Consider the following 14,790-nt stretch of genomic DNA (forward strand, 5'->3'; position numbering starts at 1 on the left):
TTAAAGAAGTCTCCTCCCGCCTCCAAGTCATCCAGACATTCAAGAGGAGACCCAAAGTTCAAGAAGCCCTTCTCTACTTCATCTCAAACGTATTTGAGGGCTCTTAACTTTTCTCTTATATATATCGCTGTATATCTGCTTTTTAGAAGCTTTATTTTTCTGTTTGTCTTTGTTCTTTCCATTTGGTTCTTACTTGATTCAATCAGGGGATTGAATCAAGGGTATATAGGTTTGTTGGTGAGCCTAGGTTGAAACCAACGTGTAAGGGTTCGATTGTGATCCCGGGAAAACAATCGGGGTGGTTCTAGTCGGTGAGCCTGGGAAAACTGACCGAGTTCGTTGTGACCTCGTAAAACAACAAGTTGGGTTGTGAGCTTGCAAAACAACCGGCTGTAATCCGAGGGTTATAGTGAATTCCCAAGTGAGACTTGGAGAGTGGACGTAGGAGCAAGGGTTAGCTCCGAACCACTATAAAATCCTTGTGTTTGTGATTGTCTTGTTATTTGCACTTTCTTTTCATTCACTGCTCACAGCATCTAATTAATTAACCTGCAAAAAAAATTAATTAGTTATCCACAAACGTTTTAATTGCAAAATTAGTGTAAAACCCAATTCACCCCCCCCTCTTGGATTGTCTATCTGGGCAACACGTCGGAAAATATTTTTTCCACTGTAGCATAGGCGACGCTTTACCGACGCTTTGTAAAGCATCGGGATGGTTTCTACCGACACTTAAAAGCGTCGCTAATATCCAAGTTTCTTGTAGTGGCGTCAGCGGGCGTTTTGCGAATGACAAGCGTCGTCCGTGATTAATTCATGGAGGTCCCAGTGGAATGCCCCAGCGGGCGTTTTGCGAATGACAAATGCGCACGTGGCCGAGTCTTGGGCCGCATGCACATTTAAATTTTTCCAACAATCTGGTAGTGGGACTACTTACCATTCTGATGACCCAAAGATTGATTCATAGATTGATTTTGATGATCACAAAACCTTGAAGTATAGATACTAATGTTTATGTTGCAAGGAGAAAGATATTTATTTTGCAAGGAACATAGCAAGTTGGAAGAACACAAGAAGGCCTCCAAAGCTCTCAAGTTGGAAGAAAGCTACAATTTATTGGCCCAAAGTTTAAAGTTCAAAGGATTCAAATTGGAGGAGTAAAATCAAAAGAAAAATTCAAAAGAACAGTCTTCGAGTCGACTCCAGTGGAATTCGAGTCGACTCCGGAGAAGTATGAGTCGACTCCAGAGAAGTATGAGTCGACTCCTAGGAGTCACAGGCAGAAAAGTCAGAGAGCAGTTTTCGGGTCTGAGATTCGAGTCGACTCCAGTGGAACGCGAGTCGACTCCGATGGTTGGTAGGTCGACTCCAAAGAAAGCAAGAGTCGACTCTCAGCGGAACACAAGGAAAAAGTCAGAGAGCATTTTTGGGACTCTGAGATTCGAGTCGACTCCCGCATTGCACGAGTCGACTCCGAGACTCCGCGACCATCAACAGACAGAAAACCAAGTTACTGCCTCTGAGATTCGAGTCGGCTCCCAGACAGTTCGAGTCGACTCCAAGGCAGCGCGACCCCAAAAATGCAGAGGATCAGTTTTCGGGCTCTGAGAGCCGAGTCGACTCCAAGAGAATCCGAGTCGACTCAAGGAAGAAAATCAGAAAGTATGTCCTCTGGATTCATGGGATGAGCCGACTCCGAAGATGCCAAGTCAGCTCCAGATGTTGGCGAGTCGACTCCGGGTTAAGTCGAGTCGACTCACAGTCAAGGCATGCACTTTAATTCAAATTTGGAACAGTAGCCGAGTCGTCTCCAGTAAAGCACGAGCCGACTCCTGCAACAGGCGAGTCGACTCCTGATCGCACGAGTCGACTCCGATCCCAACGGTAATATTGTCAGGAAGTGCAGACTGTGTCCAACGGCTCTTTTTCTTGTCTCTAACGGCTATATTCTTGTTTCCACGCCATCTAAAGCTATAAAAATAAGAAGAGAGCTAGGGGAGAAGTCATGGAAGTGGGAGAGATCATTTAGGAAAGAGATTCCAAAGAGATTACAAGGGAAATCTCCCATAAGCACAAAAGGGCCATTCAAAGTAAAATAGAGAGAAGAAGAGCATCCAAGTGAATCCCAAAGCTTCCTCTCCATCCGTGTGCTGCCTCGGTGATCCTCTACTTCGTGCCAAATCAGAAGAGGGTCAAGTAAAGAAGAAGCCGAGCTCCTTCATCTTCAAAACTCGTTTGAGGGCTTCTCTTTACTCTATTTGTTTATATTGTCATATTTGCTTGTTTAAGAAGCTTTGTTTTGTTTTATACTTTGTTTTAATATCTTGTAACTTGATTCAATCAAGGGATTGAATCAAGGGGTTAAGGTTTGTTGGTGAGCCAAAGGGAAAACCAACTGTGTAAGGTTTGTTGGTGAGCCAAAGGGAAAACCAACTGTGTAAGGTTTGTTGGTGAGCCAAAGGGAAAACCAACTGTGTTAGGTTTGTTGGTGAGCCGAGGGTAAAACCAACGAGTAGGGTTCGATTGTGATCCCGGGACAACAATCGGAGTGGTTCTAGTCGGTGAGCCTGGAAAAACCGACCGAGTTCGTTGTGACCTCGTAAAACAACAAGTTGGGTTGTGAGCTTGTAAAACAACCGGCTGTAATCTGTAGGATTATAGTGAAATTCCCAAGAGGTCTTGGGGAGTGGATGTAGGTGCTGGGGTGCACCGAACCACTATATGTTTGTTGTGTTTGTGATGCTTTTTGTCATTGTCTATCTTGCTCACTTACTTACCTAGATAAATTGCATGCTTAACTCTTATCCGCGCATCCTTTAGTTGCAAGCATATTAAATTTACTTAATCAAGTCTCATTCGATAAATCAACCTATTGCTAAGTTTAAATTCCACTGTGCAACTATACAACTTAGCATAATTAATTGAAAAGTGTTAGAAGTAGCTTAAAAGTTTTATAAAACCCAATTCACCCCCCCCTCTTGGGTTGTATCTACTGGGCAACAAGTGGTATCAGAGCAGGTGCTCAAGATTAATTATTGATCTCACGATCAAGAGCCAAAGATCATGACAACTCAAATAGATAGTTTTCTAGGAGAGGGACAGTTAATTAATAGGCCTCCACTGTTTAATGGCATAGACTACACATATTGGAAAGCACGCATGCGCATTTTTATTCAATCACAAAACTATTATTTATGGAAAATCATAATAAATGACCTTCATACACTCTCTAAAACTATTAATGAAAAGGACTTAGCATAATTGAATGCTAATGCTATGAACATATTATATTGTGCTATTCATGAAACGAAGTTTAATGAAATTTCTGCATGCTTATCTGCTAAGGAGATCTGGGATACTTTAGAAACTATTTATGATAAATCTCAGATTAGCTCACATGTGCTTCAATTGCGTACTAACAATGAGATTGCAGAATCCTCCACAGTAGCCGAGTCGACTCCCAGTTTGTCCGAGTCGACTCCTAGAGAAGAACAGTCTGAAAGGCAGAGACACAGTCTTGAAGACCCTGTGAACGAGTCGACTCCAAGTAGTTCCGAGTCGACTCTCAAGCTAGCCGAGTCGACTCCAATAAGGTCCGAGTCGACTCCGAGGCAAATCAGCTTCCTAAAGACAAGGAAAAAGAGGAAGCAAGAAGAAAGGAAGAAAGAGATAAAAAGGAAGAAAGCCTTGACCAAGAAAGAGTCAAGCCAAAAAATAAAGGTTAGGAGCAACAATGATGATATTAGCTCCAAGAAACTACAAGAGGTAACTGACTTGTGCTTTATGGCACAAGAAGACAAGGTAAAATCTGAATCTACTCTTACCTCAAATGATTTTTAAGAAGAATTCTCTTATGATGAATTATTAAATGCTTTTCACGATTTGTATAGTGAATGTAGAAAATTAGCTGTAAAGAATAAAAATCTTAAGAAACTAAATCTGAAAATTTCAAAAGAAAATCAAATTCTAATAGATGAAAAACTGAAACTAACTAGTAAAACTGAAATCTTAATGAAAGAAAATCAAGAACTAAATCAAAGAGATCAATCTCTCACTAAAAGTCATGATAAACTTAAGAAAAACAATGAATTACTTTCAGAAGATAACAGAAGATTAACTAAAGAAGCTGACAAATTAAGACCTGTTGTTGAAAGATTTATCCTCAGCTCTGAAAAATTGAACCTAATGATAAATAATCAAAGAGCTGAATTTGATAAAGCTACATTAGGATATCAACCTTGGTACACCCAAAAATCTTTTAAGAATATGTTTGTTAAAACAGTTTTTAATTATTCTAAAACAGATTCTTATAATACTGATAAACAAAAGCTAAGTAAAATCTCTTCTGTTGTTTCTAAATCTATACATTACAAATTTGATGAACCTAAAAGGGAAAAACAGAAAACCGAAAGTTTTTCTACTACTCATGTTCGATCTAAGTTTGTTAAATTCAACAAGAGGATACAGAAATACATCCCTTGTAATCCTAAAATCTGTAAATTCATGGACAAAATAGCTATTAAGAAAATATGGGTTACAAAAGGAACAATTATAGCTAACCTACAAGGACCCAAAAGAGCTTGGGTTCCTAAGTTGAAAATATGATTATTCTTCAGCAAGTATGTCTAGCTATCCAAGGTTCTAATAAAAGATGTTATCTAAACAATGGGTGCTCTAGACATGTGCTAAGGAATTGAATTTAAAATGTAATTAAGAAGAATGAGTTAAATAAAAGAAATAATGATATAAGTTATTATTGCATCCTCTCATATTGAAATTACTTTAGTATTCGATTAAAATATGAATTGCATGTATTGATCAATTTTGTGATATAGAAAATACTTTTGGAAATATAATCAAATCACTTCATTTTATAGTATACTTTACTCACTATTGGATAAGTTGCAAAATGATTAATTTATTAAGTATAATTCTATGTATTCTCTATATGCTTGATTGAGAGTTTTTATCCATGGCATTATTGTTTATTGATCATAGATATGATAATGTGTACTTGGTATGTTTTTGAATATATGCACTATGAATACCAAGATTAAAGAAACCATCTTTAGCATACAAAATCAACTCATGCTAGTATGTACTTAATCTCAAAAGACCTTGCCATTGGCTTACTTAAAATTATCTTCTTAAAGGTCAAAGTTTGCTATGCATGTTAACTAAGAAAACAAACAAGAATCAATTTCTAAATCTAAAGATGTTGTTTCCAACACTAAGTTTTCAAAAGCTTACATTAGCCTTGTTCTTGGCACTCAAATTGAAATATTTTCTGCATTGGCACAAACTCACAAAAAGCGATCAAATGATAAAGGTTTGCAAACTATGAAAGTAATGTTCATGGCATAGTTTTGAAAACCAATTTTATGTTAAGTTGTGCACAGAAAATAATATTAAATTCGATTATTTCAGCACCAAGGACACCTTAGGTAAAATAGTATTAATAGAATCTTTGAAGAATTGAAAAAGGCAATGTTGTATGATAGTCATCTACTTAAATGATTTTTAAAAGCTATCATCACTGCTTGTCATACATATGACTTCTATTAGATCTATCTTTGATGAAAACTTCTTTTGATCTTCTGAAAAATAGAAAACGAACTATTGCGTATCTCTCATATTTTTCAGTCGTACATGTTATGCTTGATATGTTCTCTTGAAAAATAATGCCAAATCTAATAAAGATATTTCTATCCTTGGATATCATTCATCAAGCAATGCATATAGAACATTCATGAAAAATTCTAGTTGTAGAAGTATCAATTCATTTTATTCTTTATGAGACTAATGATCTATTATCAAAATACTAAAATCAAATTATATGGTTAAATCTTTTACATATAACAATCTGAAAAACTTGTTAATTAGAACCAAATTGGATTTTTCAGATATATACTTAATGATGACTACTAGAAGATTAAATCAAGAAAAGATGAAATAGATCTTGATAAGATTCTTGCATGATTAGAAGTAAAAATCACCTTTATCATTTGTTTGCTTTATAAACGTTATATCCTATCAAATGAGTGTATAGAATGGACTCCTATGTGCTTACTTTATATATGTTAGATAACCACCATATTTGAAAACACTCATTACAAATATGATAAAGCATTATATGATTTGAAACAAGCATCAAAAGCATGATATAAAAGCTTAAGCAACCTTTTTGATAGAAAGTAATAATGATAAATCTATGTATCAAAAGGAAGAATCTGTGACATTATTTTTGGTTCTACTAATGAAGATTTATATTTTTACTAAGCTCATACAAGGTGAGTTTGAAATATGTATGATGAATGAATTAACATCTTCTCTCAAACTCCAAATTAAGACAAACAGGAAAGGGGATCTTCATTGACCAACATTAGTCCACAAGAAAACTCTTATAGAAGATTGGCATGAAGAAGGTATATCTATGACCCCATCTTGTAGAATTTGAAAAGGATGAGTAAAGTAGACCTATTGTGTTAAAGCTGTATTGAAGCATGATAGAATAATTATTTTATCATACAGCTAGTAGACCAGATTGTATGCTCATTATGTGACCGTATGCAAGACTTCAATCTAACTTTAATTAATCATATTTTATTGATAACAAATAAATCATAATCTGAATTTTGATAGAAACAAATGTTTAAGATAAATTGATTAAAACATAGTTAACATATCTTATTGATAATTATCTTAAGCAAATAGAATCTAAACTAAATTGACTTGAACTATCTTGGTTAATGAATCTATCTCTTTAGTTCAAGTAATATGTGCTTGCTTATATTTAGGCAATCTCTTGAGTAAAGTGACTCAACATGCAACTATTGTCATATCTCATATTGAGTCATCTAATTAAAAAATATATATATGTTGGATGAATGCTTTGTATCTTAAAGAAACTAATGACCTTCCTTCAAGAAAGAAAAATAAGAAATTTCAACTTGAAGGATATCTTCATGTAAGATACACTAAACATTCACATGCAAACAAGAGAGAGGATCTTCTTCAGCCAAAAGTTCACGCATAAGAAATCTAGTTTGGCTTGAAGAACATATAATGAATAGGTAATTTTAGACACCTTTCTCACAAATTAATTGAGCAAAGTCAATAACTTAAATTCTATTATGGCATGATTAAATTCTTTAATTATTAATTTTTGATATCATGTCTATATGTGTATTGACTGACTTATACTTTTAGAAATTATTTTATGGTTTGCCCAAACTAAAATATATCTTTGCCTATGTCATAACCATGAAATACACAAGTATATGCTTAAAATTTTGATGTAAAATAACTTGTGAGAAGTTATGAATCCTTGAGCACAATGAAAATGTTGTTTGCATAATATACATCTATATGATACATAAGATTATCTCTTTATTCTACTCTTTCATGTAAATTACTTGAGAATGACAAAAAGAGAGAGAGATAAAGAAAAGAAAATGGACATTGTTCAAGAGATGAAAAATCTGAGCAAAGGCAAGTACTTCAATCTTAAGGAAAAGCAAAACAAGCATAATATATTCGGCACATTTGGAAGGGATAAAATCTATAATTAATTACACTCAAACAGGGAGAGTTTGGAGTGAACATTTTAACCTTTCTATATTGCTCATCATAGGGATGGTGCCAATGGGGAGGCTAGTGGTAGTACCCGGCACTATTTGACCCAACTATTCGGTGTAGGGCATATTAGGGACGGCACAAGAGGGAGGCTAGTGGTAGTACCTCGTGCCCCTTCCCAACTCCACCGGATAGGGAGTAAATAGAGTATAGAGCATAAGAAAGTAAAAAATGAAAGACAAAGTAAATGAAAGTATATAAGAAGAATCAAGTCATTTTTTTTTTATCACTTGAAAATATAATTTAAGGATGAAATCAATGCAAGATTATATTTAAATAGGGGGAGTTTATTTGAAAAGAATTGATTTTGATCCTTGACATGCGTGTTCTTATTATTTTAATGCATGACTTAACACATAACACATTTTGCATGTGGCCTGATGTTCTGAATTATGAATTCCCAATATTTTGTAATGTTCCATGATTGAATGTTTGAAGTACTATATGAAGTTATTTTTATTTTATTTCAGATTTGTCATTCACAATCATCTCTAAAATCTGAAAGTAGAATAAAATTTGTAAAAAAAAAAAGAGGGGAAGAGAAGGATATATCTATTTAGGAAAAATGAATTGATTTTGTTTTATCTTTCAACTTGCCTAATTTTAGTATATAATGTTCTAATTCACACCAAAATTCAACATAAATACAAATATTCTGAATATGCTCTTATATGTTTGAAATATGTGTTTTCAATCGTAATGATTTAAGATGAGCTACAATGTGGAAGATACATATCTCAAATTATGATTTTGAAAGCCTCTATTGAAAATCCTTATGTAATTCAGAATCTGATTTTATATAAAAGCTTAAACTCAATATGATTTTTAAATAAATTCTTAATGTAAGAAAAATAGAATTAATTTTGATGCCTTGGTTGATTCCTCCGATACGCATCCGAAACATATCATTTCTTATCTTCAAAGTATACTAATATTGGTTCAAATGATGTGTCTTTCGATGATCTTGATTGCAAACAAAAATTTCTAAATATATGATTTTATTTTGATATTAAAAGGATTTATTGTGTTTCATGTATACATTGCTGAAAAACTATGATTAAGAAATTGAGTTCTATAAATATATATACCTCAATGATCATCTATATGTTTTTCTCCCCTACATTATTAAAAACTTCCATCAATAGAGTGAATGATCTTAAAACTAGAAATATTTCAGCTCACTCAAATGATTCTAAAAGAAAGAAAATGTAAATGCGGTTGAAAGAAACTAAGCTTCAAATGAATCATTTTCTGATTGATATTTCTATACATTTTCTCTAAGATTAAGAGAAAGCATAACTTGTTCGTAAAGGATTAGAAAGAGTAATTACTACAAATTTTGGAATAATACTAGATTACTCTACATTCTCGATATTACAGGATTTCAGTGTTATTCACGTTTATCACTATAATCTGAAATTCAACAATTTAAAATGATTAAAGAAGTATGCATCTTTTGAGGGGGAGCTTTAGATATCTTATCCTAAAGTTACTTCAATTTGAAGCATACCTTGATTTTTATGGATTGATTTTGATGAACCTCCTTATAATGCAATACTTGCTTTAATTATAAGTTTATGCCTTGAGAAGAGTTCTATAAAGGTTGTCTTATCTCATACCTTGAGTCTTATGAAAATAAGCTGAAACTTATGGAAAACATATTTTTGAGATTGACAATTTTATTGAACATTATCTTCAAACTCTAAACTGTTAAATGGGATAATCAATTGAGGGGGAGAAAGAAAATTTCAGAAGGAGAGGTATTATGGAACTTAACCGCAAAAATCTTTATGATACACCTTGAGGCGTGTTATTTGGTTAGTATATCTTATGCATCACTCATGAACCAAATTACAAATCTTGAGAGCCTCTAATTTAATGAAACAGGGGGAGAACAATGTATTAAATTTTCTTGAGTATCTCTTAGAAAATCTATTTGAATCTCACTAATGAGTCCTAATTGGCTTGCTCTTTGGAACTTCAATTTTGTGCAAATTCATTATTTTATGTATCAAATTATGCTTATTTTCTAAAGGAATAAAAGAAAGTCTTTAAAAGAGCTCAAAGATGTATCAAAAATTGCATAAACTCATATTTTGGTATTTGTGCCCCAATGCTCTTATTATCATATAAGAACTTTGAAGTCATTAAGAATTAATGATCCAACATGATGTTATATATATATATAAATTTTTTGTAAAAAAATTTTCTTATATTCTGAAAATTAGCTCAATTGCTCTCATGTTGCTAAAATACTTAATAGATTGGGCAAAAGGTCTTAAATGAACAAGCTTTCATACTTAGTGAAGAGAGGTTAGATTTCCACTCATATTTTTCCTTGAATATCATTTGTGGTACTTCTTGAATTAACCTAAGGAAGATTCCACCTACACTTGATTAGAAAACTATCTGTGGTATCAAATTAAAAAACCTCTTGAATTCACACTCGATGTGTTCTGCTCTGATCTTTGTACTTAATGTTTCACTATCTTTTTGATGTTGTCAAAAAGGGGGAGAAATATCTTAGTATATGCTATATACTCAGAATGCTTTATTACTTTGAATTGAATATAAATCAGCTTAAAATTTAAATATGTTGATTGTGGTAAGCTGATTAAATCTAAAGCATTATCATGAAGTATGTTTTTAAATATATATGTTTTCTACTTCATGCAACTTAGCTATGTATTACTTCTAGAAATCAATATCTTTTATATTGCATATACTCAAGTTTTGTCATCATCAAAAAGGGGAAGATTGATGACCCAAAGATTGATTCATAGATTGATTTTGATGATCACAAAACCTTGAAGTATAGATACTAATGTTTATGTTGCAAGGAGAAAGATATTTATTTTGCAAGGAACATAGCAAGTTGGAAGAACACAAGAAGGCCTCCAAAGCTCTCAAGTTGGAAGAAAGCTACAATTTATTGGCCCAAAGTTTAAAGTTCAAAGGATTCAAATTGGAGGAGTAAAATCAAAAGAAAAATTCAAAAGAACAGTCTTCGAGTCGACTCCAGTGGAATTCGAGTCGACTCCGGAGAAGTATGAGTCGACTCCAGAGAAGTATGAGTCGACTCCTAGGAGTCACAGGCAGAAAAGTCAGAGAGCAGTTTTCGGGTCTGAGATTCGAGTCGACTCCAGTGGAACGCGAGTCGACTCCGATGGTTGGTAGGTCGACTCCAAAGAAAGCAAGAGTCGACTCTCAGCGGAACACAAGGAAAAAGTCAGAGAGCATTTTTGGGACTCTGAGATTCGAGTCGACTCCCGCATTGCACGAGTCGACTCCGAGACTCCGCGACCATCAACAGACAGAAAACCAAGTTACTGCCTCTGAGATTCGAGTCGGCTCTCAGACAGTTCGAGTCGACTTCAAGGCAGCGCGACCCCAAAAATGCAGAGGATCAGTTTTCGGGCTCTGAGAGCCGAGTCGACTCCAAGAGAATCCGAGTCGACTCAAGGAAGAAAATCAGAAAGTATGTCCTCTGGATTCATGGGATGAGCCGACTCCGAAGATGCCAAGTCAGCTCCAGATATTGGCGAGTCGACTCCGGGTTAAGTCGAGTCGACTCCCAGTCAAGGCATGCACTTTAATTCAAATTTGGAACAGTAGCCGAGTCGTCTCCAGTAAAGCACGAGCCGACTCCTGCAACAGGCGAGTCGACTCCTGATCGCACGAGTCGACTCCGATCCCAACGGTAATATTGTCAGGAAGTGCAGACTGTGTCCAACGGCTCTTTTTCTTGTCTCTAACGGCTATATTCTTGTTTCCACGCCATCTAAAGCTATAAAAATAAGAAGAGAGCTAGGGGAGAAGTCATGGAAGTGGGAGAGATCATTTAGGAAAGAGATTCCAAAGAGATTACAAGGAAAATCTCCCATAAGCACAAAAGGGCCATTCAAAGTAAAATAGAGAGAAGAAGAGCATCCAAGTGAATCCCAAAGCTTCCTCTCCATCCGTGTGCTGCCTCGGTGATCCTCTACTTCGTGCCAAATCAGAAGAGGGTCAAGTAAAGAAGAAGCCGAGCTCCTTCATCTTCAAAACTCGTTTGAGGGCTTCTCTTTACTCTATTTGTTTATATTGTCATATTTGCTTGTTTAAGAAGCTTTGTTTTGTTTTATACTTTGTTTTAATATCTTGTAACTTGATTCAATCAAGGGATTGAATCAAGGGGTTAAGGTTTGTTGGTGAGCCAAAGGAAAAACCAACTGTGTAAGGTTTGTTGGTGAGCCAAAGGGAAAACCAACTGTGTAAGGTTTGTTGGTGAGCCAAAGGGAAAACCAACTGTGTAAGGTTTGTTGGTGAGCCAAAGGGAAAACCAACTGTGTTAGGTTTGTTGGTGAGCCGAGGGTAAAACCAACGAGTAGGGTTCGATTGTGATCCCGGGACAACAATCGGAGTGGTTCTAGTCGGTGAGCCTGGGAAAACCAACCGAGTTCGTTGTGACCTCGTAAAACAACAAGTTGGGTTGTGAGCTTGTAAAACAACCGGCTGTAATCTGTAGGATTATAGTGAAATTCCCAAGAGGTCTTGGGGAGTGGATGTAGGTGCTGGGGTGCACCGAACCACTATATGTTTGTTGTGTTTGTGATGCTTTTTGTCATTATCTATCTTGCTCACTTACTTACCTAGATAAATTGCATGCTTAACTCTTATCCGCGCATCCTTTAGTTGCAAGCATATTAAATTTACTTAATCAAGTCTCATTCGATAAATCAACCTATTGCTAAGTTTAAATTCCACTGTGCAACTATACAACTTAGCATAATTAATTGAAAAGTGTTAGAAGTAGCTTAAAAGTTTTATAAAACCCAATTCACCCCCCCCCCCCCCTCTTGGGTTGTATCTACTGGGCAACACATTCAAGCAGGGAAAATAGGTGGTGGTGAAGAAAGAGAATAAGAAAAAAACGATTGGTTTCCATTCCACTTTGGTCCTTAGCAAGTGGATATGAAGTAGATGATGTAAAAAAGATGGAACAGTCATAGTCATGAAGGCCCTAACTACAACTAAGCACGAAGACCAACTTTGCTGGAGGAAAGTGAATGTTATTATAAGATGGAATAAAGAAGAGCAAAGACTGAAACATTGGCTTATGACAAATGGCACACCAAATCATAATATTCGCATGGTTTAAAAGTGAATATATTTTTGGGGAAATTAATGACCGGCCTATATTTTGATCGGTCTCTAACGTTTAATCCCTATTGACTGGTTGTTTAACAATATATCTAATTATATTTTAATATTTCATTATGAGACGAAAATGCCCCCACCCACCAAAGAAGAGGAAAAAAAGCCCATTTCCCGAAGAAGAAGAAGAAAAAGGCCAACGGCCAGCTGCGGCCGCCGCCGGCCCCCACCCACCCCCACCCGAGCCCCCTCCTGCGGCCGCCACCGGCCCCGGCCCGCCCCCTCCAAAGCCCCCTCCTGCGGCCGCGCCACCGGGAATGCCCCCGCCCCTGCCCCCACCCCCACGGTGGGGAGGTGCCGAAGAAGAGGAAAGTTCTTCTCCTCCTGCATCTTGCGGCCGTCGCCGGCTACGGCCCACCCTCCTCCCACGTTCGCCGCGCCCTGGCCCCTTTCCGGCGCCGCGTTCTCACAGGAGGACAAGATTTCTCTATTGGCCCGGCCCCCTCCTGCGGCCGACGGCGGCCCGACACCCTCCTGTGGCTGACAGCGGCCCAGCCCCTTTCCAGCGCCGGCGGCATCGCAGGAGCAGAAGAAGGGAAGAAAGAAGAAGAAGGGAAGAAGAGAAGAAAAAGAAAAAAGAAGAAGAAAAGGAAAGAAAAGGAAGAAAAGAAAAAATAAGAAAAGAAGAAAAAAAAGGAAAAATAAAGAAATAAATAAATAAATGCATAAAATAAATATTTATATATATGAATGAACAAATAAATAAATAAATAAATAATAATTGTAATGAAATAAAATAATTATAAATGCATAAAAAGAAAAGGAAAGAAAAGGAAGAAAAGGAAGAAAAGAAAAGAAAAAAAAGAAAAGAAGAAAAAAAAGGAAAAATAAATAAATAAATGCATAAAATAAATATTTATATATATGAATGAACGGATAAATAAATAAATAAATAAATAATATATTATAATGAAATAAAATAATTATAAATAAATAAATAAAGCCGCAGCGACCGCCACGGCCCGGCCCCCTTCCGGCGCCAGCGGCCTCATGGGAGGAGAAGAAAGAAGAAGAAGGGAAGAAGAGAAGAAAAAAGGAAAAGAAAAAAAAGAAGAAAAGAAAAGAAAAAGAAGAAAAGAAAAGAAAAGAAAGAAAAAAAGAAAAAAAGAAAAATAAACTAATAAACAAATAAATAAATGCATAAATAAATATTTATATATATATATGAATGACCTAATCAATAAATAAACAATATATTATAATGAAATAAAATAATTACAAATAAATAAATAAAGCCGCTGCGGCCGTCACTGGCCATGGTCGGGCCCCCTCCCGCGGCCGCCATGGCCCGGCCCCCTTCTGACACCGCCATCCTCCCGAAGGAGAAAATAGAAGAAAAGAAGAAAAAGAAGAAAAGGAAAGGAAAAAGAAAGAAAAGAAAATAATTAGTGCGTGACAAATACCATTGCAATTAGTTAAGTAAGCTTGGAACTCAATTCATATAGACTCGAACACTGTTAACTTTAGGTTAGTAAACTCGGTATACAGGTATATAGCATGGCACACATTTAAGTAAACTTGACATGCAATTAATCAATATTTGAATACTTAATCTAACCTAACATACAGTTAAATCTCCTCGGCACATAGTTAAATCAGCTCGAAATACACTTAATCTAACCTGGCATCCAGTCAAATCATCTTAGAGCACAGTTAAATTTTTTTTGCATAGAGTTAATGTTTTCTAAGTCTAGGACTGGAATAGGTTTAGGGTGTAAGTGGATAGGATATCTTTTAAAATGATATCAAAAATCTAAAAAATAAAACTTGAGAAGTAAAATATCTGCAATAAAACCCCTTGGACTCGCTTAACGTCAAAATTTGGTCAATTTATAATCAAAACACATAATTTTGGCCCTAGAGCCCTCACTTCCAACCAAAAATAAGAAAAATCCTAAAAATTAATAGTCAAATATCTCTATATCTACAATTATAATAAAATAATTTTAAATTTATGAT

Source organism: Phoenix dactylifera, unplaced genomic scaffold (genome assembly GCF_009389715.1).
Source record: "Phoenix dactylifera cultivar Barhee BC4 unplaced genomic scaffold, palm_55x_up_171113_PBpolish2nd_filt_p 000224F, whole genome shotgun sequence".
Taxonomy (NCBI): domain Eukaryota; kingdom Viridiplantae; phylum Streptophyta; class Magnoliopsida; order Arecales; family Arecaceae; genus Phoenix; species Phoenix dactylifera.